Genomic DNA, 23,874 nt, shown 5'->3' with positions numbered 1-23,874 from the left:
GGTGTCATAGACTTTGGGGAAAGCTGTGCTCTTGGGTTTAGCAATACTGAAGTAAATATCTGCTGCTGGTGATGATAAACATTCCCTTCACAGGAGCTCTGCCCTGGCAAAGTCTCTTACACAGGTTTCCAGTGATAGAGAAAACAAGAGTTCATCATGCTTCATTACAGACCTGATTATACACTATCATTTGGTTCCTTTAGTTTGATGAAGAATAATAAGGCGAAATAATAGGGACGTTTTCTGTTTTATGAGCTTTAGGCTCCCTGGTGTTGCCTGGAAACCATAGTTCCCACATCCCATGGCTTCTAGGATTCTACTTATATTCTCTTAATTTGAGTCTGTCATGAGGATACAAAGTGGTGAATAAGAACTTTACTAAGCCCCAGGTACTTGAACAAGTGCAATTCAAAGATAAGGATTTTGGCTGCAATATATTCATCTTTCCTAGAATCTGTGCTGATGCATACAGATGAAATTACTCAAAGCAGCTTCCCCATACTAGCACCCAAATTCTGGATATTCTAAAGACTCAGATAACATCATGGATATTATCTCTCTGATCAAGCTTTAAAAAGGATGTCTTGCATAGTTCAAATTGCTGTCTTATGAAACAACCATCCTAATGCTTGTTTATGTTTTTATTTATGTGCATATATGTATGCTGGTCAAAAGTTAGCATTTGGTCTCTTCCTTAATTACCTTCCATCTTTTTTTGTTTTGTTTTGTTTTTGTTTTTGTTTAGTTTTGTTTTGAAATTTGGTCTCTCACTGAACTCAATGTTTCAGCCAGACTTGCTTGTCAGCAAACTCCAGGAAGCCTCATGTCTCCATTGCCTCAGTGTTTGACTGCAGACTAGTGCAGCTGTTTCTGCATTATGATGTTGGTGTTAGGGACCTTCATCATATGAAAGCTTTACCAGCATTTCCAGGAACTAGGCTTACTTTTACTTATTTAATGCAAATGGCAACTAAGCTTGGTGTAGCTTCAGAAATTTGTACTAAAGAGAAAGAGAAAAAGGAGAGAGAAAGGGAAGAGAGAGGGAAAGGGAATTTAACATAAGTCCAGCTTTGAAGTGATGGTTTTTTATCTTACTATCTTGCACATGGAAATGAAAATGAAAGGTTTGATGAGTTAAATTTCCAAAAAGAAAATCACCTATTTGTTAATAAGACATTTGACTTTAATATTACAAGGCTCTGTCACTCATTTATTTTTGGTAAAAGTTATTTCAATTTATTTGAGAAACTTATTTTGATAAACACAAAGAATAGAAAATGTCCTTCAGCCCTGGTCTAGAACTCACATAGCCAGCCAGACGTATGACTATGCATCTATATATGCAAACTCTTGTGTCCATGGTGTCCATAATATATTTGTGATTTGTTAGGCCTCTTACACATCAGACAAGGGTTCTTTTGCTGGACTACATCCCCCTGCTTTGAAACTTATAATATTTACATAACTTTTATGAATTTGTTATTTTATGTCTCAAAATCTCTTTGTGATATTGGGAAGAAGGATATTCTCATCTTTATTGAAAAGTTTCAGAATATAAAAGTCACGACAAGTGAAATTATTTGCCCAGATTTCCCAGAAAAAAATGAAGGCAAATTGGGACAAAAATGAACATTCACTGATGTCCGTGCCTATGTGTATTCTAATGTCATTTATGATGCATTTAATCGGATTATCCCAATACCAGGCAGTAGAAGTGAGAAAATTGCATATACCGCTAACAAGTATTATGATTAATGCTATACAAATATAATATATACATTATATATACTATATAACTTTAGTAGTATTTAGTAATATGATTAATGAAAAAGATATCTAATTACAGGGGACATTAAAGTCATGAAGTCCTATATTCTAGATTTGTCTAAGCTCCAATGTCTTATTCTTAAATTTGGCCTAAGCTATGCAGTTACTGTTCAGGATCCAGGATAAATGACTTCAAAGAAGCTATCAGCCGTCTGGCATGGCCTTTTCACCAAACTGATCCAGCAAATACATGCCAAGCTATTTGTACCATCTGCTGGGCATGAATCATAGAGAAGGACGAAGGGACAGCTGGAGCTGTCATCTTTGAAATGCCACTTATGAGAAAATATCAGAATTAACAATCAAAAGGCAAAAGACAAAGTACCCTATGAGTCCTCAAAAAGACTGGTGAAAATATGGTGGCATTTCTGATGGAGATTTTGTCTCTGACACTTTGGAACCTCTTTATCTTTTCCAGCTTCCTTTTGAGGGACAGTTTTGTTGTAGCCTGTGAAAAAAGACATAATCAGAAAAAAATTCGGTTAAGAATGCAGGAAGAAACCAAGGGGAAATAATGTCTTATGGTTTATTTGGTTAGTGAAGGGGTCTGGAAGCAGACCTAAAACTTCTGGTATTTTGTTTGTAGTTATCAATTTTAATCCACTCCTACATAATTCATTCATTCATTACTCATTTATTAAATTCTAATACTCCAAATTCTAGGAGATGAAAGGGAATATAGCTAGGTGCTTACTATGTGTCCTGTATAATTGTATTAACTAGTCTACTTTCTTTAGTTTTACAAGATTCCATTGGTATAAGAAATAATGTCTTACTGTAGCTTGGGAAACTAAAATGAGCAATGATTTGTTCAAATTTATCACATAATAAAAGGAGATCTCAGATCAAAAATGCAGTGTTAAAAATTCTTTCAAGTGCACACTTTTTAAATTACTCCTTTCTCCTCTCTTCATGAAATACACCAAGGTGGTTCTTAAATTTTGTAAAAAGCCCTAAACATGGAAAAATCAATATAAATAAAAAGAAATGGTGAATCTCTTACCAGTTAGAGTCATATAGTACAACACTCAGACCAATCTATTTTTGGCATGGTGATATTTGTTTAAATTTCTAATTTTTTCCATTTTTGTACCTCAAGATCACTTTAAACTGTGATAATTATAGGAAACGGGAAAAAGAAAGTCTGAAAATGTTATGACATTTATTTTCCTCTCCCTTGTATATGCTTTTTCTCCTTTTTTGTTTTATTGTATTTATTCCTTATTTAGTGATGAAGTCTCATTTATAATGCCAAGGCAAGTCTGAAATTCACTATGTAGGCCAGGCTGGTCTTGAACTCACAGAGTTCCACCAGTCTCTGTTTAGTAATGCTGGCATAAAAGGCATACATCATATCATCTGGCTTATTCTATTTTCTTTAATGTACTTTCTGTCAAGTATCAAATCAATTTTTTTCACTCTATAATGGTGGCCTAAAAGAACTTACTGTGACTCTAATCATTGATCCAATTATTTTTGATACTGTTTCATTTGTTAACCAGATAAATGTTGTTGTGGTTTGCCCTGAAGTTACTGTATTTTGATGCTAATTCCACTGCCCCAAGGACAGCTGCCTAGTCAAGGACTCAGAACTCAGGTGATTTCACCAGAACCACCTTTCCATTGAATTTGTAAAGTACTGGTGAGGGGCAGGTACAGGATAGAAGGAGGCCTGTCATTGGAGGAGAAGGAAAGATGGGCGGGAGAGAAGTTTGAAGGAAGAGGAGGAGACTAAGAGAGAGGAGGAGACAGGAGAGAGAGAGAGAGAGGGGAGAAGCCATGGCAGGTGATATTAAGATTCTGCTCTGTGTATTTACATGTTGTTATTAATGTTCTCAAGGGATGGATGGTACCGGGCTTTGTATGTTTAAGTGGGCAATTATATCTTACCAATTGGGTCAAAGATTATTGTGTTGTGTGTTCTTTTATGTGAGGGTTAAAGTGTAGGGAAGTGTGCTGCTGGGATGTGTTTCCGCCAAGATATCTAGCAGATATCTTGGGACACCACGGTACAGGACCTAGTGGGTAAAAGACCACAATACATTTTTATTTTTATATTTTTACAACAACAAAAGGTAGCAAAGGCCATTCATAAAATTTTCAGACAAATGGATGGAAATAGAAAATATCATCCTGAGTGAGATAACCAAGACCCAAAAGAACATGTATGCTATATACTCATTTATAAGTGGACATTAGTTATAAAGTACAGGACACTGTGCTACAACCCACAGACCCAAAGAAGCTAAATAACAAGGAGGGCCCAAGGAGGATGGTTGACTTCTATTAGAACAGGAAATAAAATAGTTATAGGAGGTGGATGGAGGGAGGAAACTGGGTAGGAGAGGATCTATGCGGGGGATACAGTATATGAGTTGTGGTATCAGGTGTGGGGAGAGCCCAGGGAAAAAGAGCTGGGAGAGTGAATGGAAATCAGTGTCTGGAATGGGGGTTATACATGTCTAAGACCTACCAAAGACCAGGGATTGGAGAAGCTCCAGGAAGTCTATGAGGAGCTGACACTCCTAGCAATCGAGTATATGAAGCCTGAAGTGGCCACTTTCTGAAGCCAGGCAGGACTCCTAGTGAAGGAAAAAGGACAACAACAAACCCACAAAACCCTTGACCCAAAATTTATCCTGTGCAGTGACAAAGATAGAGCAGAAGCTGAAGAAATGGGCTACCAAAGACTGGCCCAACTTGAGAACCATCTCATGGGCAGCAACAAATCCCTGACACTATTAATGATACTCTGTTATGCCTACAGACAGGAGCCTAGTATATCTATCCTCTGAGAGGCTCCACCAAGAACCTGACTGAAGCAGATGCAAAGGCCCACAGCCAAATATTAGATGGAGCTCAGGGAGACTTATGGAAGAATTGAGAGACCCGGAGGTGATAGGTATCCCACAGGAAAAGTAACAGAGTCAACAAACCTGAACCCCTGGGGACTCCCACAGAGTGACCCACCAACATAGAGCATACATGGACTGGACCTAACCCCCTCAGTCCATATATGTAGTCCCTAAGAACTGGAAAGGGATTGTCCATGACTCTCTTGTCTGCCTGTGAATCCTGTTCCCCTGTCTGAGCTACCTTGTCTGGCCTTAGTGGGGTAGGATGTTTCCAGTCTTCCAGTGACTTGATGTGTCAGTGTGGGTTGGTACCCAGGGTAGGCCTCCCCTTCTCAGAGGATAAGGGGAGGAGAGATGGGAGGAAAGGCTCTTTGATGAGGAGACTAGGGGGAAAGTGGGGATGAGATCAGGATGTAAATTAAATGAAAAATCAATCGATAAATAAATTAATGGAAACAATAAAAAGTTAATAAGTGTATTCCTCAGTCTACAATATTAGCATCACCTGGACCTTGTGAGATATGCACATTTTTGTATCTATCTTAACTTTATGGCTCCCAGAATATAGGATATGATATATCCTTTCAATTCATGCTGATAATGTATAACAATAACCATGTATAATTACTACTTTCTGTTGGAAACCTTCAAATTTTCCTGGACTATGGTTATATTTTTTTACAAGACATTGGAATGTTTTCCTATTATCCAGGCACCTCTATGAACACACTTCCATCTCCTCTCTACTTTTCCCACAGCCAACTCTTCCCAGGCTCTAGTAACCATGTTTCAGTTTTCTACTTCCTCAAAGAATATTTATTAGAAGTTGAAATAGCTAAAGAAATTTTAATATCAGAAAGAAATATTTATGGTATATGCATGTTATCATGAGTTAGGAAAAACAACATACAGTGTAAAATTCAGGACATTTCTAATATATCAAATAGCAACATTCAAAATGCAGTTCCTCCAAAAGTATTTCTATTTTTCTGCTAAAGGAATATAATCATAAAATGACTCTAAATGACATATTAATATACACATATATCAGCAAGTCACTCCACTCGTACAGAGAAGTTTCCTATGGATGGTAATTAGTAGAGAGTCACAACTAGACAATGTGCAGAAAGTAATAGACTTAGGAGCACTTAGACCTAAATGGACTATTTTTATTGAAGCGATTCTCCTCCATTCTCAGGGACCTATGCAGAACAGGAGGCTAAAAGATTGTAAGAGCAAGAAGTGATAGATGCCTCCTGTGAAACTGTCTTATTTGTTTGTTTGTTTGTTTATCTATTTGTTCTTTTACTGGATATTTTCTTTATTTAATTTCACATGTTATCTTTTATCACTGCTCACTCTCCAGCAACCCCCTATTCCATACTCCCTTCTCCCGCTTCTATGAGGGTACAACCCCATCCACCCACCTAACTCCTCCCTCCTCCCCACCCTGGTATTCCCCTACACTGGGGCATTGAACCTTCAAAGGACCAAGGGCCTCTCCTCCCATTGATGCCCGACAAAGCCATTCTCTGTTACATATATGGCCAGAGCCATGTGTACTCTTTGGTTGGAGGTTTAGTCTCTGGGAGTTCTGGGTTATATGGTTGGGTGATATTGTTGTTCTTCCTATGAGGCTGCAAACCCCTTAAGCTCTTTCAGTCCTCTATCTAAGTCCTTCATTAGGGACCCTGTTCTCAGTCCAATGGTTGGTCGTCAGCATCTGCCTCTGTATTTGTCAGGCTCTGGCAGAGCCTCTCAGGTGACAGTTATATCAGGCTACTGTCAGCATTCACTTCTTGACATCCAGAATAGTGTCTGGGTTTGGTGATGGTATTGGGATGAATTCAAGGTTGGGCAGTCTCTGGATGGTTTTTTTCTTCAGTTTCTGGTCCACACTTTGTCACCATATTTCCTCTTGTGAGTATTTTTGTTCCCCCTTCTAGGACTGAAGCATCCACAATATGGTCTTCTTTCTTCTTGAGCTTCATGTGGTCAGTAAATTATATCTTGGGTATTTCAAGCTTTTGGGCTAATATCCACTTATCAGTGAGTGCATACCATGTGTGTTCTCTTGTGATTTACCTCACTTAGGATGATACTTTCTAGGTCCATCCATTTGTCTAAGAATTTCCTGGAGTCATTGCTTTTAATAGCTGAGTAGTACTCCATTGTGTAAATGTACCATAGTTTTTGTTTCTATTTCTCTGTTGAAGGACATCTGAGTTCTTTCCAACTTCTGGTTATTATTAATAAGGCTGCTATGAACATAGTAGAGCATGTGTCCTTGTTATACATTGGAGCATCTTTTTGGTATATGCCCAAGAGTGGTATAGCTGGTTCCTCAGGTAGTACTATGAAGAAAGAAGTCAAAGAAGATCTCAGAAGATGGAAAGTTCCCCCATGCACATGGATTGGCAGGATTAATATAGTAAAAATGGTCATATTGTTGAAAGCAATCTATGGATTCAATGCAATCCCCATCAAATTTCCAACTTAATTCTGAATAGAGTTAAAAAGAGCAATTTGCAAATTCATTTGGAATAACAAAGAACCCAGGATAATGAAAACTATACTCAATAATTAAAGAACTTTTAGAGGAATCACCATCTCTGTCCCAGAGTTGTATCACAGAGCAATAGTGATAAAAACTGTATGGTATTGGTACAGGGACAGGCAGGGAGGTCAATGGAATAGAATTGAAGACCCAGAAATGAACCCGCACACCTCTGGTCACTTGATCTTTGACAAAGGAGCTAAAACCATCCAGTGGAAAAAGACAGCATTTTCAACAAATGGTGCTGGTTCAAATGGAGGTCAGCATGTAGAAGAATGCAAATAGATCCATTCTTATTGCCTTGTACAAAGCTCAAGTCCAAGTGGATCAAGGACCACCAGTTAGAACCACATACACCGAAACTAATAGAAGAGAAAATGGGGAGGAGCCTCGAACACATGGGCAGTGGGAAAATTTCCTGAACAGAACACCAATGGTTTATGCTCTACAACCAAAAATCGATGAGTGGGACCTCATAAAATTGCAAAGTTTCTGTAAGGCAAAGGATACTGTCATTAGAACAAAATGCAACCAACAGATTGTGAAGAGATCTTTATCAACCCTACATCTGAAGAGGGCTAATATATAATATATACAAAGAACTCAAGAAATTAGGCTTCAGAGAATCAAATAACCCTATTAAAATATAGGATACAGAGCTAAAGAAAGAATACGCAAGTGAAGAATATCAAATGTCTGTGAAGCACCTAAAGAAATGTTCAAAATCCTTACTCACCCAGAAAATGAAAATGGAAACAAAGCTGAAATTCCACCTCATGCCAGTCAGAATGCCTAAGATCAAAAACTCAGATGACAGCAGATGCTGGTGAGGATGTGGAGAAAGAAGAACACTCCTTCATTGTTGGTAGGATTGCAAACTGGTACAACCACTCTGGAAATCAGTTTGATGGTTCTTCAGAAAATTGGCCATATTTATTTATTTTTACACTCCAGATTTCATTTCTCTCCTGGTCAACACCCCATAACTGTTCCATATATCATACCTCCTTCCTCCTCCCCATGTCTTCATGACAATGTCCCCTTCACACACACACATTCCACCAGACCTCTAAACTCCCTTGGGTCTCCAGTCTCTAGAGGGTTAGGTAGTGCTTCTCTGACTGAACTCAAAGCCGGTAGTCCTGTGCTCTATATATATTGGGGGACTCATATCAGCTGGTGTATGCTGCCTGGTGGATGATCCAGTGTCTCAGAGGTCCACGTTAATTGAGACTGCTGGTCCTCTGACAGGGTTGTCCTCCTCCTCCTCAACTTCCTCCAGCTTTTCCCTAATTCAATCACAGGAGTCAGCAGCTTCTATTCATTGGTTGGGTGCAAATATCTGCATCTGAACCTGTTTCTTTACATGTATTATTTTGGAAATATTTGAGACCTTTATCGTGGGTTGGGTTACACACACACACACACACACACACACACACACACACAACTAGAAAATAATAAACTAAATTATTTAGTATGATATACTTTTGTTATTATTTTAATAGAATTGGATTTTTAAATTTTTTATATCTTAAATATTTCCTCAAGAGATACTTATTTCACTATGTGAAGACTGTATTTTAGGAAATTCAGACAATTAAATAACGTCAAAATGTACACTTTGCTGAAATATTAAATATTAGAAATTAGATATATCAAATTTTAACACTGTCATAACGACTATAAATATACATATTATATTGAATTATTTTTAAATTATGTTTTGTGATTATATTATATCAGTTGTCCATTATCTTTTTTCCTCCAAAACCCCCATATATGATTCTCCTTTCTCTCTCTTTGTCCTTTTTGTAAACATTTTAATTATATGTACTCTTAAAAACAAAATAGGGTGGTGGTTAATTTTTATTAAAATGGCATGCCAAGTACATCTTTCCAGTTGAATACAATTTAGTTATTCAACCCTTTTATAAGTTGCACATTTAGTATGTCATAAGTACATCCCATAATTTTTAGTATTATTTTATTATAATGGTCATCTAAACTATTTTAAATTTCTTGCCTTTATAAAACAATGCTACAGTTGAAAATTTGTCTTTATGATATCTCTAGTAATAGTTTGGTATATAATTGACAAAAATCTCATACATTCTCATGTGTGAATGTATTTGCTTAAATCAGTGTTTACTCAGTGCTGTGAAAGTTTTATGTGCCAGTATCCAATAAAGAAAAGCTGAGTTAATGCTCAATGACAAGTGGTTGGGTACATTCACAGGGCTCCTTTAAGAATTAAATGAGGGAGGGGCTGGAGAGGTTGCTCCAAAGTTATAAGCACTTGTTGCTCTTGCAGAGGACATGGGCTCAGTTCCCAGAACCCATATCACAGCTCACTATTACCTGTGACTCTTGATTTGGGAGATGTTTTCTGGCTCCCTTGGACACCACACATGCACATGGTGCACATTTATATGCATTGAATTATTGATTCCATATGTTAACCCAAAAGCTGTCATAGTGGAAGAAAGGTAAACAAAGTTTGTTGCGTGTCAGAATTCCTGTTTGTTTGTATTAACTGAGTAAATTTGATGAATTGAATCACACAAGAAAACCAAAACATATGTTTAGAATCAAAATGAAGCTCACTAAAACAATTTCCTATAAAAGGCATCTAAAGGACTTTTTTCAGAAGAAATAATTTCATAAGGAAAGTGTTAATTTGGAAAATTTTTAAAAATTATAAATTTGCCATTATTTGTTGACCTGATATAAATATATACCTTGTCAGATGCTCATAATCTCATTTTGTTAGTTTTTGCCTCTAGTATATAATTAATGACATTGTTTATTAAGCATTCATTCAATGTTGGTATGAAGTACTTGATGAAATGTTTAATAAAAGCTTCCGATTAGTGACTATTCTTTGTAAAATTGTAGTACAAAATCATTATAAATATGTGTACAAATGTATTTGTCATTTGAAAATCCTCTAAGGTAAATCTTCTTACAGCAAGACAACTTATTGTATTGAAATGCTATTAGAATATGACTTAAGTATAAGCCATATTCATTCAATTATTTCAAGTGGTATTTAGGTTAGTGAAATTATATGTTAAACAACAAGAAAAGCTTTCATCTTTCTGTTGTGCAGCAATAAAAGCAATGTTTTAGCTAAAAGAAAAGAAATTAAAAAGATTGAAAATGAGAAGAGTGATAAGAGCCTCTTGTTGCATTATCTCCATCTTAGATATTTTTCATCCTAACAAATGGGCAGTGTCTCACCCTAGTTTGTCCTTTTGTTCTATTACATGATGTGCCTGGCATTCTCACTTATTGTACTTATCAGATCAATTTTAATCATTGCAAGTGCTCTGTTTTCTGTTTATCCATCATTAACCTAATGCCGTGTCTTTATGATTGGGCATTTTTCATACTTCTTTTTCACTCCCAAATGATGTTGAGATGGAAATACTCACGTACACATTGTTTTTGCTTTTCTAAGTTATTTTCTTAAGCTATGTTATTTGAACCTAAATTTCTGAATTGTAAGGAATGGACACAAAACATTTTATTGATTAACATTTGTAACTAAAAATAAAAGAATATCCAGTATAAAACTGTCAAACTCCTATACTAATATGTATATTAGTATAGACATATTTACATACATTCAAATAAACTTGATTTTACTATATAAATTATGAATATCACTTGAATAAATGAAATGATAAAGTTAGAGAAGTCAAGATATAATTTTGATACCTTCCAGTTTCTATCTGCGGCCAGGAGCTGACCCTGTGCCACATCTCTCTGCACCCTAATCCCAGTCACAGAAAGCTTGTCTCACAGGTTTGCTAACACACCTATCCTCACAGGTGAGGCCACCACTACTGTCTCAATACCTGGTCCAAGTGGGACCAGCCCAGGGCTCCAGAGGCCCCAGGGACCTCAGTGTAGGCAGGGACACGATCCTTCCCGTTTCCATCTGACCCGGGAGCTAATGCTCTGCCACAACTCTCTGCACCTCAATGATGGCCACAGAAAGCATGATGCCCAGAAGTTCTGACACACCCAGGCTCACAGGCTCACAGGAGTGAAAGCTCCAGTCAGAGACAGCAAGATCAGCTAACACCAGAGATAACCAGATGGCAAGAAGCAAGCTCAAGAATATGAGCAACAGAAATCAAGATACTTGGCAACAACAGAAAACAGTTCTCCCATCACAGCAAGCCCTAGACACTCTAACACACCTGAAAAGCAAAATCTTGATCTAAAATCACATCACATCACATGATGATGATGATGATGATGATGAACTTTAAGAAGGATATAAATAACTCCCTTAAATACTGGAAAACACAACCAAACAGGTAAAAGAATTGAACAAAATCATCCAAGATCTGAAAATGGAAATAGAAACAATGAAGAAATCACAGAGGGAGACAATCCTGGAGACAGAAAACCTAGGAAAGAGATCACGAGTCATGCAAGCATCACCAACCGAATACAAGAAATAGAAGAGAGAATCTCAGATGTAGAAAATATCATGGAAAACATTGTCACAACAGTTAAAGAAAATGCATAATGCAAAAAGCTCTTAACCCAAAGCATCAAGGAAATCCAGGACACAATGAAAGACAAAACCTACAGATAATAGGTATAGAAGAGGGCAAAGACTCACCACACGAAGGGCCAACAATTTTCAACAAAATTATAGAAGAAAACTTCTGTAACCTAAAGGAAAATATGTTCATAAACATACAAGAAGCCTACAGAACCCCAAATAGATGGGACCAGAAAAGAAATTCCTCCCATCTCATAATAATCAAACCACAAAATGCACAGAACAAAAAAAGCACATTAAAAGCAGTAAGGGAAAAATGTCAAGTAACATGTAAAGGTAAACCTATCAAAATTGCAACAGACATCTCAACACAGACTCTAAAAGCCAGAAGGTCTTGGGAAGATCTCATACAGATCTTAAGAGAGCAAATATGCCACCCCAGGCTACTATTTCCATAGTAAACTCTCAATTACCATAGATAGAGACACCAAGATATTCCATGACAAAAACAAAATTTAACAATATCCTTCCATAAATCCAGACCTATGAAGGGATAATAGATGGGAAACTCCAACACAAGTAGAGAACCTGTACCCTAGTAAAAGGAAGAAAGTAATCTTCTTCAAACTAACCCAAAAGAAGATAGCCACGAAACACAATTCCACCTCTAACAACAAAAATATCAAGAACCAACAATCACTGGCCTTTAATATTTCCTTACATCAATAGACTCAATTACCCAATAAAGAGATATTGGCTAACAGACTAGGTCTATAAACAGAACCCAGCATTTTACTGCATACAGGAAATGCAACTCAATAACAAAGACAGACATTGCCTCACAGTACAAAGCTGAGAAAAAAATTTCTAAGTAAATGGTTCCAAGAAACATGCAGGAGTAACCATCCTAATATGCAGTAGACTTTCCATGAGAATTTTTGAAAAATATGTGGAAATAGTGTATACTCATCGAAGGAAAAGTGTATCTAGATGAACTCTCAATTATGAACATCTTTGCCCAAGGGCACCCACATTTGCAAGTGAAATATTCCTAAGGCCCAAAGAACACATTGAACTTCATACACTAACAGTGGGAGACTTAAACACACTACTCTCACCAATGTACAGATCACAGAAACAGAAAATATACAGAGATGCAGTGAAACTAAGAGAAGTTATGAACCAAATGGTTTTAACAGATATCTAAAGAAATTTTCATCCAAAAATAAACAAAACAAAACAAAACAACTATTGCTGATGCTAAAAATCCATGCTGTCAAGAATGTGATATAGCTGTCTCCTGAGAGGCTCTGCCAGAGTCTGACCAATACAGATGTGAATGCTTGTAGCCAACCTTTGGACTGAACACAGAGACCCCAATAGAGGAGTTAGGGGATGGAAAAAAGAAGCGGAAGGGGTTTGCAACCCTATAGGAAGAACAACAATATCAACCAACCAGACCCCCCAGAGATCCCAACTACTAAACCACCAACCAAAGAGTACACATGGAGGACCCATGGCTCCAGCCGCATATGTAACAGAGGGTGACCTTATTTGTCCTCAATGGGAGGAGAGGACCTTGGTCCTGTGAAGACTTGATGTTCCAGTGTAGAGGAATGCTAGGGTAATGAAGCAGGAGTAGACGGGTTGGTGGGGGAGCATCCTCATAGAAGCAGTGGGAGGGGACATGGGATAGGAGGTCTGTGAAGTGAAAACAGGGAAGGGTATTTGAAACATTTGAAATACGAATAACCAAATAATTAAATAAAGGTATAAGTTGGATATCATAACAATCTTTGCTTGCGTAATAATACACACAAAGCCTGGCATAGATAAGCTTTGTGGGTAGAAGCATGTTCTCTTATGTTTTCAGTGTGAATTGAATTCCTGAAAACCACATAGTTTTCTTTATACTCTAAGGAAAAAAATTTATTCCTGAAAATTTTCTCCTGATCTCCACGTGTGTGTGGCAAGCATGTGTGTGACACACACACACACACACACACACACACACACACACACACACGGATTCTAAAACTAAAGAGTCCATAGTAGACTTAAAACATTGCCTAAGGAATGGCCATCCAGAGTCTGCCCCACCTGGGGATTCAGTCCATATGCATATAGCCACCAAACCCAGACAATATTGCGATGCCTAGCAGTGTACGATGACAGGATCCTGATATAGCTGTCTCCAGAGAGGCTCTGCCAGAGCATGACAAATACAGAGGCAAATGCTCATAGCCAACTATTGAACTGAGAATGGGGTCCCCACTGGAGGAGTTAAAGGATTGAAGGAGCTGAAGGTGTTTGCAACCCCATAAGAACAACAATACCAACCAAGCAGAGACCCCAGCTTCTAAACCACCATCCACAAAGTACACATGGACAGACTCATGGCTCCAGCTGCATATGTATCAGTGGATGGCTTTGTTGTGCACCAGAAGAAGGAGAAACCCTTGGTCCTGCCAAGGCTTGACCCCCTCCAGTGTAGGGGAATGTCAGGGCAGGGAGGAGGGAAGGAGTAGGTGGTTGAGTGGGGGAACACCCTCATAGAAGAAGGGGAAGGGGTGGGATAGGTGGTTTATGGATCACCTCCATGTATTTTAGGAAGTGTCCACTGTACGAGGTTTTCATATCCTTCCTTTGATGCTCCTCAATTTCAGCTGTCTTTTCATGTATTCTCTCACTCTACCATATCTCCCCTTCCGCTTCTCACCTGCTCCTCCTGTTCCAGTTAATTTTTAAAAATCTGTTCTATTTCCCTTTCCCAAGGGAATTAATGTTTTCATCCTAGACCTTCCCACTATACTTAACCTCTTTTGGTCTACAGATTGAAGTTCTGTCATCATTTGTTTAATGCCTAACAATCCTATAAGCAAATGTATACCATATTTATCTTTTGATTCTGGGTTACCTTACCCAGGATGAATTTCTTCTAGTTCCATCCATCTATTTGCCTGTAAATTTCATGTTATTCTTTAGCAGCTGAGTAATGCTCCACTGTATAGATATACCATATTTTCTATTATTTTACTTTACATCCTGATCACAGCTTCCTCTCCCGCATCTCCAAGTCCTTCACTCTCATCTTGCCTCTCCGCAGCATCTACCCCATATACACCTTCTCACAAAAGCATAGGTCTCCCATGGATATCAACAAACCTTTGCATATCAAGTTGCCCTAAGATTAGGTTCATTTTCTTCTGTTGAGTCTAGACAAGGCAGTCCTGTTCTGGGAAAGGGATACAAAGGCACACAATATAGTCAAAGACAGCACCTACTCCCACTTTAGGAGTCTCACATGAAGACTGAGCTGCGTAACTGTTATATAAGTGCAGAGGGCCTAGATCCATCCCATTAATGCTTTCTGGTCAATCAATCTCTAGGAGTACCTATGGGTCCAGGTTACTTGATTCTATAGGTTTTTTTTTTTTTTTTTTTTTTTTATATATTGAACCTACTTCATTTATTATTCCCCTCAAGCTGCTGAAAATTTTTTTATCTTTATTAATTGGGTATTTCTTATTTATATTTCAAATGTTATTCCCTTTCCTGGTTTCCATGCCAACATCCCCCTAACCCCTCTCCCTCCCCTTCTATATTGGTGTTCCCCTCCCAATCATCCCCCCATTGCCACCCTTCAACCCAAGAATCCCGTTCACTGGGGGTCCAGCCTTGGCAGGACAAAGGGCTTCCTCTGCCATTGGTGCCCTTATTAGGCTATTCATTGCTACCTATGCAGTTGGAGCCCAGGGTCAGTCCATGTATAGTCTTTGGGTAGTGGCTTAGTCTCTGGAAGCTCTGGTTGGTTGGCATTGTTATTCATATGGGGTCTCAAGGCCCTTCAGCTCTTTCAGTCTTTTCTCTGATTCCTTCAATGGGGTTCCCGATCTCAGTTCAGTGATTTGCTGCTGGCATTCGCCTATGTATTTGCCATATTCTGGCTGTGTCTCTCAGGAGAGATCTACATCCGGTTCGTTCCTGTCAGCCTGCACTTCTTTGCTTCATCCCTCTTATCTAGTTTGGTGGCTGTATATGTATGGGCCACATGTGGGGCAGGCTCTGAATGGGTGTTCCTTCTGCCTCTGTTCTAAACTTTGCCTCCCTATTCCCTCCCAAGAGTATTCTTGTTCCCCTTTTAAAGAAGGAGTGAAGCATTTGCATTTTGGTCATCCTTCTTGAGTTCCAAGTGTTCTGTGGACCTAGGGTAATTCGAGTATTTGGCTAATATCCACTTATCAATGAGTGCATACCATGTGTGTTTTTCTTTTTTCTTTTTTTTCTGTTGTTTGCATAGTTTAATTCTTTTTTTCCTCCGTCTTTATTAAATTGGGTATTTCTAATTTACATTTCAATTGTTATTCCTTTTCCTGGTTTCCAGGCAAACATCCCCCTAACCCCTCCTCCCCCCCTTCTATATGGGTGTTCCCATCCCCATCGTTCTCCCATTATCACCCTCCCCACAACAATCTCGTCTCTGTGAGGGGAGCAACCAGAAGGGCCTGCCCTGTCTTTTCTCGGGTCTCTGCATACAGGGGGTCCAGATGGTGTTAGCTGTTTTCCTCTAGATTCAGAAATGTGGGCAGAGTGTAGTCTCTTCTGACTTTTCAGGCTTGTCTGCCCTTCTTAAAGGTTTAGCTCTTCTTCCCACAGGATTTGGGTGCAGCGAGCTGTTCACCGGGTCCATTCAGATCTGGGTGGTGTCTCTATTTCTATCTTTCTGTATCCGTTGAGGCTTGTTTTATGACCGATTATATGGTCAATTTTGGAGAAAGTACCATGAAGTGGTGAGAAGAAGATATATCCTTTTATTTTAGGATAGAATGTTCTATAAATATCTGTTAAGTCCATTTGGTTCAAGACTTCTCTAATTCTGTCTATGTCTCTGTTTAATTTCTGTTTCCATGATCTGTCCATTGATGAGAGTGGGGTATTGAATCTCCTACTATTATTGTGTGAGGTACAATGTGTGCTTTGAGCTTTAGTAAGGTTTCTTTTATGTATGTAAGTACCCTTGGATTTGGAGCATAGATATTTAGGATTGAGAGTTCACCTTGGTGATTTTTTTCCTTTGATGAATATGGAGTGTCCTGTCCTTCCTTATCTTTTTTGATGACTTTTGGCTGAAAATCGATTTTATTCGATATTAGAATGACTATTCCAGGTTGCCTCTTCAGATTATATGCTTGGAAAGTTGTTTTCCAGCCTTGCACTCTGAGGTAGTGTCTGTCTTTGTCTCTGAGGTGTGTTTCCTGTAGACAGCAGAATTCAGGGTCCTCATTGCATATCCAGTTTTTTAATCTGTGTCTTTTTATTTGGGAATCAAGTCTATTGATGTTGAGTGATATTAAGTAATAGTAATTGTTGCTTCCTGTTATGTTTATATTTGGATGTGAGATTATGTTTGTGTGCTTTTCTTCTCTTTGTTTTGTTGCAAGACTATGAGTTTCTTGTTCTTTTTAGGGTGTAGCTTGCCTCCTTGGTGTTGGGCTTTACCATTTATTATCCTTTGTAGGACTGGATTCGTAGAAAGATATTGTGTAAATTTGGTTTTGTCATGGAATATCTTGGTTTCTCCATCTATGTTAATTGAGTGTTTTGCAGTGTACAGTAACCTGGGCTGGCATTTGTTTTCTCTTAGTGTCTGTATGACATCTGTCCAGGATCTTCTGGCTATCATAGTCTCTGGTGAGAAGTCTGGTGTAATTCTGATACATCTGCCTTTATATGTTACTTGACCTTTTTCCCTTACTGCTTTTAAAATTCTTTCTTTGTTTTGTGCTCTTCATGTTTTGACTATTATGTGACGGGAGGAGTTTCTTTTCTGGTCCAATCTATTTGGAGTCCTGTAGGCTTCTTGTATGCGTATGTGCATCTCTTTCTTTATGTGATGGACGTTTTCTTCAATGATTTTGTTGAAGATATTTACTGGTCCTTTGAGCTGGGAGTCTTCACTCTCATCTATACCTATTATCTTAGGTTTAACCTTCTCATTGTGTCCTGGATTTCCTGTATGTTTTAGACCAGTAGCTTTTTCTGTTTTACATTATCCTTAATAGTTGTGTTGATAATTTCTATGGAATCTTCTGCTCCTGAGATTTTTTTCTTCTATCTCTGGTATTCTGTTGGTGATGCTTGTATCTACGGCTCCTTGTCTCTTCCTTTGGTTTTCTATGTCCAGGGTTGTCTCCCTTTGTGTTCTCTTTATTCCTTCTATTTCCATTTTTAATTCCTTCACCTGATTGATTGTGTTTTCCTAGAATTCTTTCAGGGATTTTTGTGACTCCTCTCTATAGTTTTCTACTTGTTTATTTATGTTTTCCTGCGTTTGTCTAAGGCAGTTCTTTATGTCTTTCTTGAAGTCCTCCATCATCATGATCAAATGTATTTTAAAATCAAGATCTTGCTTTTCTGGTGTGTTTGGATATTCAGTGTTTGCTTTGGTGTAAGAATTGGGCTCCAATGATGCCCTGTAGTCTTGGTTTCTGTTGCCTCTCTCCATCAGATTGTCTGTGGTGTTACCTTGTTCTGCTATTTCTGACAGTTGCTCGACCTGTGTGTCAAGAGTGCTGTAGACCTCTTTTCCTGTTTTCTTTCAGCCAGTTATGCTTTCAGGCGTGTAGTTTTTTCTGTCTACTGGTCTTCAGCTGTTCCTGTGGGCGTGTGTCCTGAGTCCACTAGGCAGGTCACTTGGAGCAGAAAAGTTTGTCTTACCTCTGGTCTCAGGCATGAAGTTGCTCCTCGGGGCCTGCATTTCAGCTCTCCTTTAGGGCAGCAACCAGAAGAGCCTGCCCCACCTTTTCTCGGGTCTCTGTGCACAGGGACCCAGATGGCACTAGGCGTTTTCCTCTAGAGTCAGAAATGTGGGCAAAGTGAAGTCTCTTCTGGCTTCCTAAGCATGTCTGCACTTCTCAAGGTTTAGCTCTCCCTCCTACGGGATTTGGGTGCCGAGAGCTGTTTGACCAGGTCCCTTCAGATCCCAGCATTGTCTGGACAGGACGGGACCTGCAGCTTGAGTGCCCCTATCTTCCTGTTCCCAGAGGCCCTATACAGTTTCCTCTTGGGCCAGGGACGTGGGCTAGGGTAGGCAGTACTAGAGGTCTCTCCTGCCCTAGAGTCCCAGGAATGCCCACCTATCTGGGTGATGAGCTATCTCTCCCACGGGATTTGGGAGCAGGGAGCTGTGGGCTGGGATCAGTGAGATTCGGGTTCAACTAGAAACTGGAAGTCTCTGGTCGCAGAGGAATTTTGCCTCTGTGTGTCCTGAAACCACCAGGCAGGTCACTTTGAGCAGAAATGTTGGTCCTACCTCTGGTCCCAGGCCTGAAGTTGCTCCTCAGGGTCTGCTTTTCATCTCTCCGTGAGGGCAGCAACCAGAAGGGCCTGCTCTGCCTTTTCTCATGCCCCTGTGCACAGGGGTCCCAGATGGCATTTTCCTCTAGAGTGAGAAATGTGGGCAGAGTGTAGTCTCTTCTAGCTTCCCAGGCATGTCTGCCCCTCTTTTTTTTTTTTTTTTTTTTTTTTTTTTTTGAGCTGGGGACCGAACCCAGGGCCTTGCACTTCCTAGGCAAGCGCTCTACCACTGAGCTAAATCCCCTACCCATGTCTGCCCCTCTTAAGGTTTAGCTTTCCCTCTCACAGGATTTGCATGTAGGGAGCTGTTTTTCATGTGTGTTTTTCTGTGATTGGGTTACCTTACTGAGGATGATATTTTCCAGTTCCATCCATTTGCCTATGAATTTCATAAAGTAATTGTTTTTGATAGCTGAGTAGTATTCCATTACATTTTCTGTATCCATTCCTTGTTGAAGGGCATCTGGGTCTTTCCAGCTTTCCAGCTTAAGGCTACTATGAACATAGTGGAGCATGTTTTGGGTATATGTGCAAGAGAGCTGGGTCCTCAGGTATTGCAATGTCCAATTTTCTGAGGAACCTCCAGATGGATTTCCAGAATGGTTGTACCAGTCTGCAATTCGACCAAAAATGGAGGAGTGTTCCACTTTCTCCACATCTTCTCCAGCATCTGCTGTCGCCAGAGTTTTTGATCTTAGCCTTTCTGACTGGTATGAGGTGGAATCTCAGGGTTGTTTTGATTTGCATTTCCCTTATGACTAAAGATGTTGAACACTTCTTTAGGGTGCTTCTCAGCCATTCGGCATTCCTCAGCTGTGAATTCTTTGTTCAGCTCTGAACCCCATTTTTAATAGGGTTTTTTGTCTCCCTTCAGTCTAACTTCTTGAGTTCTTTGTATATTTTGGATATAAGCCCTCTATCAGTTGGAGGATTGGTAAAGATCTTTTCCCAATATGTTGGTTGCTGTTTTGTCCTAACAACAGTGTCCTTTGCCTTACAGAAGCATTGTAGTTTTATGAGATCCCATTTGTCGATTCTTGATCTTAGAGCATAAGCCATTGGTGTTCTGTTCAGGAAATTTTCTCCAGTGCCCATGTGTTCAAAGATCTTCCCCACTTTTTCTTCTATTAGTTTGAGTGTATCTGGTTTGATGTTGACGCCCTTGATCCACTTGGAATTAAGCTTTGTACAGGGAGATAAGAATGGAACGATTTGCATTCTTTTATCTGCTGACCTCCAGTTGAACCAGCACCATTTGCTGAAAATGCTATCTTTTTTCCATTGGATGGTTTTGGCTCCTTTGTCAAAAATCAAGTGACCATTGGTGTGTGGGTTCACTTCTAGGTTTTCAATTCTATTCCACTGGTCCATCTGCCTGAATCTGTGCCAATACCATGTAATACTGCTTGAGTTCAGGGATAGTGATTCCCCTGGAAGTCCTTTTATTGTTAAGGATAGTTTTTTGTTATTCCAGATGATTTGCAAATTGTTCTGGCTAACTGTATGAAGAATTGGATTGGTATTTTGATGGGCATGGCATTTAATCCATAGATCGCTTTTGGTAAAATGGCCATTTTTAATTATATTAATCCTGCCAATCCATGAATGGGAGATCTTTCCATCTTCTGAGATTTTCTTCAATTCTTTCTTCAGAGGCTTGTTCTTATCATACAGATCTTTCACTTGCTTGGTTAAAGTTACAGCAAGGTATTTTATATTATTGGGGACTATTATGAAGGGTGTCATTTCCTTAATTTCTGTCTTGGCTTGTTTGTATTTTGCTGATATATGCTCTCTCCTGTTTCTTTCTGCAGGCACTGAGAGCTAAGTGTTTTCCTCTTAGCATAGCTTTCATTGTGTCCCATAAGTTTGGATATGTTGTACCTTCATTTTCATTGATTTTTAAGAGGTCTTTAATTTCTTTCTTTATTTCTTCTTTGACCAGCTTATCATTAAGTAGAGCACTGTTCAACTACCATGTGTGTGGGGGAGTTCTTTCCTTATTGTTATTGAAGACCAGCTTTAGCCCGTGGTGGTCTGATAAAATGCATGGGATTATTTCTATCCTTCTGTATCTCTTGAGGCCTGTTTTATGACCGATTGTATGGTCAGTTTTGGAGAAAGTACCATAAGGTGATGAGAAGAAGCTATATCCTTTTGTTTTAGGATAGAATGTTCTATAAATATCCGTTAAGTCCATTTGGCTCATGACTTCACTCAGTCTTTCTATGTCTCTGTTTAATTTCTGTTTCCATTATCTGTCTATTGATGAGAATGAGGTGTTGAAACCTCCTACTATTATTGTGTGAGGAGCAATGTATGCTTTGAGCTTTAGTAAGGTTTCTTTTATGTATGTTGGTGCCCTTGTATTTGGAGCATAGTTATTTAGGATTGAGAGTTCATCTTGGTGGATTTTTCCTTTGATGAATATGAAGTGTCCTTCCTTATCTTTTTTGATGACTTTTGTTTGAAAATCGATTTTATTCGATATTAGAATGGGTACTCTAGCTTGCTTCTTCAGACCATTTGCTTGGAAAGTTGTTTTCCAGCCTTTCACTCTGAGGTAGTGTTTATCTTTGTCTCTGAGGTGTGTTTCCTATATGCAGCAAAATTCTGGGTCCTCATTGTATATCCAGTTTGTTAATCTGTGTATTTTTATTGGGGAATTGAATCCATTGGTGTTGAGAGATATTAAGGAATAGTTATTGTTGCTTCCTGTTATCTTTGTATGTGGAGTTAAGATTATGTTTGTGTGCATGTCTTCTATGTGTTTTTGTTTTTTATGAAACAATTAGTTTCTTGCTTTTTCTTGGGTCTAGCTTGCTCCTTGTGTTGGGCTTTCCCATTTATTATCCTTTGTAGTGCTGGATTTGTAGAAAGATATTGTGTAAATTTGGTTTTGTCATGGAATATCTTGGTTTCTCCATCTATGTTAAGTGAGTGTTTTGCTGTGTACAGTAACCTGGGCTGGCATTTGTGTTCTCTTAGAGTCTGTATGACATCTGTCCAGGATCTTCTGGCTTTTGTAGTCTCTGGTGAGAAGTGTGGTGTAATTCTGATAGGTCTGCCTTTATATGTTACATCACCTTTTTCCCTTACTGCTTTTAATATTTTTTCTTTGTTATGTGCATTTGGTGTTTTGACTATTATGTGACAGGAGGAGTTTCTTTTCTCGTCCTATCTATTTGGAGTTCTGTAGGTTTCTTGCATGTTTATGGGCATCTCTTTCTTTAGGTTAGGGAAGTTTTCTTCTATGATTTTGTTGAAGATATTTACTGGTTCTTTGAGTTGGGAGTCTTTACTCTCTTCTATACCTGTTATCCTTATGTTTGATCTTATCATTGTGTTCTGGATTTCCTGTATGTTTTGGGCCAGTAGGTTTTTCCATTTTCCATTGTCTTTGACAGTTGTATCGATGATTTCTATTTAATCTACTGTTTCTGGATTCTCTCTTCTATCTCTTGTATTCTGTTGGTGATGCTTATATCTACAGCTCCTTGTTTCTTCCTCAGGTTTTCTATATCCAGGATTGTCTCCCTTTGGGTTTGCTTTATTGTTTCTATTTCCATTTTCAATTCCTTCACCTTTTTGATTGTATTTTCCTGTAATTCTTTCAGGGATTTTTGTGTTTCTTCTCTAAGGGCTTCTACTTGTTTACTTGTGTTTTCCTGCATTTCTCTAAGGGAGTTTTTTTCCCCACCTTTATTAAATTGGGTATTTCTTATTTACATTTCAAATGTGATTCCCTTTCCCATGCCAACATCCCCCTAACCCCTCCCCCTCCCATTCTATATGGGTGTTCCCCTCCCAATCCTCCCTCCATTACTGCCCTACCCCAAGAATCCTGTTCACTGGGGGTCCAGCCATGGCCTGACCAAGGGCTTCCCCGTCCACTGGTGCTCTTACTAGGCTATTCATTGCTACCTATGAGGTTGGAGCCCAGGGTCAGTCCATGTATAGTCTTTGGGTAGTGGCTTAGTCCCTGGAAGCTCTGGTTGGTTGGCATTGTTGTTCATATGGGGTCTCGAGCTCCTTCAAGCTCTTTCAGTCCTTTCTCTGATTCCTTCAATGGGGGTCCTGTTCTCAATTCAGTGGTTTGCTGCTGGCATACACCTCTGTGTTTGCTGTATTCTGGCTGTGTCTCTCAGGAGAGATTTACATCCAGCTCCTGTCGGCCTGCACTTCTTTGCTTCATCCATCTTGTCTAATTGGGTGGGTGTATATGTATGGGCCACATGTGGGGCAGGCTCTGAATGGGTGTTCCTTCAGTCTCTGTTTTAATCTTTGCCTCTCCCTTCCCTGCCAAGGGTATTCTTTTTCCTCATTTAAAGAAGGAGTGAAGCATTCACATTTTGATCATCCGTCTTGAGTTTCGTTTGTTCTAGGGATCTAGGGTAATTCAAGCATTTGGGCTAATAGCCACTTATCAATGAGTGCCTACCATGTATGTCTTTCTGTGATTGGGTTAGCTCACTCAGGATGATATTTTCCAGTTCCAACCATTTGCCTACGAATTTCATAAAGTCATTGTTTTTGATAGCTGAGTAATATTCCATTGTGTAGATGTACCACATTTTCTGTATCCATTCCTCTGTTGAAGGGCATCTGGGTTCTTTCCAGCTTCTGACTATTATAAATAAGGCTGCGATGAACATAGTGGAGCACGTGTCTTTTTTATATGTTTGGGCATCTTTTGGGTATATGCCCAAGAGAGGTATAGCTGGATTCTCAGGCAGTTCAATGTCCAATTTTCT

At 39.0% G+C, this 23,874-nt stretch overlaps 1 pseudogene; it reads right to left on the bottom strand.

Annotated features, from left to right (window-relative positions):
• Window positions 1-2,153: 2,153 nt before the first annotated feature.
• Psme2-ps2 (proteasome activator subunit 2, pseudogene 2) overlaps window positions 2,154-23,874 on the bottom strand; it is a 36,902-nt pseudogene continuing 15,181 nt past the window's right edge.

The sequence above is a fragment of the Rattus norvegicus genome, chromosome 4 (genome assembly GCF_021556685.1).
Source record: "Rattus norvegicus strain SHRSP/BbbUtx chromosome 4, alternate assembly SHRSP_T2T, whole genome shotgun sequence".
NCBI lineage: Eukaryota > Metazoa > Chordata > Mammalia > Rodentia > Muridae > Rattus > Rattus norvegicus.
Note: the sequence above shows the minus strand (reverse complement) of the source record. Positions and strands in the feature narration are given on the sequence as shown.